The sequence below is a fragment of the Limulus polyphemus genome, unplaced genomic scaffold (genome assembly GCF_000517525.1).
Source record: "Limulus polyphemus unplaced genomic scaffold, Limulus_polyphemus-2.1.2 Scaffold94, whole genome shotgun sequence".
NCBI lineage: Eukaryota > Metazoa > Arthropoda > Merostomata > Xiphosura > Limulidae > Limulus > Limulus polyphemus.
This window is the reverse complement of record NW_013665704.1, coordinates 1,070,071-1,072,239: the sequence shown is the minus strand read 5'-3', so window position 1 is coordinate 1,072,239 and position 2,169 is coordinate 1,070,071.

Genomic DNA, 2,169 nt, shown 5'->3' with positions numbered 1-2,169 from the left:
AAATATTATAAACTGACTATATATCGGCATATATTTAAATACTAAATCCGAAGTACAACTGAACTACTAAATTTAAATTATCAGTTAACTCGGCTTCGGACTATTCGAAATTCTAATACGTAACAGTATATTCTTACGTTGTGCGCTTACCTTTATACTTACTTTTTTGAAGTGTGAGCTGTTACTGAATGGCTTATAAGGGCGCAAGATGGCCTTTAAGGGGCGAATTGACTACAGCACAAAAGAGCACAGGAAACCAATAATTAATATTCTCTTGATTACTGTTCACTTCTTATATATATATATATATATTTGTTTTCCCTGTCTTGTTTATTCACGTGAAATTAAAAAAAAACAACATATTTTACCACTGTTTTATCCATCTTGAACTAGATTGTCCATACTTTAACACTGTTAAATTTGTACGCAATGAAAAATATTTTCCATGTTTTATTTCTTTGAATAGATTGTTTATATCTTACCACAGTTAACCTTTAAACAGGTTCCTCATGATTTATTCTATTATAGTCTGGCGTATTTAAATATAATATCTATGTCTTTCTAATGTTGTGTCCATATAATGTGAAATAAACTACGCATGTTTTTCTCCTCTTTCGTCCGTATATCTTACAAGACGTTGTTTATTTCTAATTGCCCCCCCCCCGTGGCACAGCGGAATATCTGCGGACTTACAACGCTAGAATACTCGTGGTGGGCAGAGCACAGATAGCCCATTGTGTAGCTTTGTGCTTAATTACAAACAAACATTTCTTATTTATCTTAAGCCCTGCATTTTTGGATGCCCGTGGCTTTCACTTGTTATATTAAAATCATTCCTACAGTTTGAAATATTATGAAAGTGTGAAAGAAATAATTCATGCCGTGAGCACAGTTGCTTGTATTTATAAACAATAGGGAAAATATATCCAAAATGGAGACGCACGTTTTTTCTAGTCTTTCGTCAGATTTACTATCATTTTTCACCCAATAGCTATTCTTTTTTAATGGTGTCCTTCGACCACATGGCTACAAGACATTGGATACTGTCTACAGCTTGCTTTGTGTTCTTCCCACGGGAAACAGTGATCAACAGATCATTAGACAATTAAAGGTGTATCAACGGAATAACCATGATCACCAATGTGTAGGTAATAAACATCGTTCATGTGTAAAAATTAAACAGTAGAAGTTTCGCGTCTTTTACTAATCCGTTACACCAATAACCCAATAAGGCTTATGAGGCAATAAAATTGTTTCTGACGGGACGTTTTGACAAGCTGAGAAACAGTTTTGTGTTTTTGAAAATTGCACACATAAGTCTCACTGGGTTTCCCCTATGTTGATCAATAATTACTGATAATTTTCCTGATAGTTTATTGCAGTATTAATGCATTGTTCTGTTAAATAAACAGTTATATTCGATTACGATTAAGAGGTGAACCCATCACGCCGTGCACCTCTGTGTGTGTTGACATAACTTTTGTTTAGAGTAGTTTCGTTTACATTAAACATTTTTCACGCCTGCAGCAGAAGATTTAGGTCATTATAGATCAGTTAAAAGTTTGAGATAGTACAAAAGCAAATTAAAATCGTGTCTTTCCAAGCACCATATTTCTGATGATCTAATAAAATTGGTTGTTTTGCTCATCTTCCCATATAGAGATGAAAAAACCAAAAACAAATCGGCCTACTCAAAACTATGCCTTTCATCAATTAGTTCAAATGCTTCTCCAAATTTAATATCTTAATCTGCTTTAAGTTCTTCCACTATAACATAAGTTCTGAATCAGTCCTTGGGTAAGGTTATTAAATGAGTTTTAAAATTTCCGTTGTGTTGCACAGTTAAGGTTGTTTGCGCTAGACTTCCTGCGGGAAATATCACGACGGCGCGAAAGCAACATTTCATGCTATGAGCCTGCTCAAGACTGCAGGAAAACTCTGTTAACGTTACGAACAGCGCTTCTGAGTGGCAAACGCGGAAAAGAACTGTTTTCAGCGTTTTGAAAACAGAACATAAATGGTTTGCCAGGAATAATTTTCATATACTTGTATCTATTTTAAGAGATGCTCAAGCTTAGAAATGTTGCGTTAATTAGAGCTTCGAATTTTTTAAACTTAAACATTCAGAATCCAATCCTTATGGAGGTGGATAAATTATTTATTAGAACG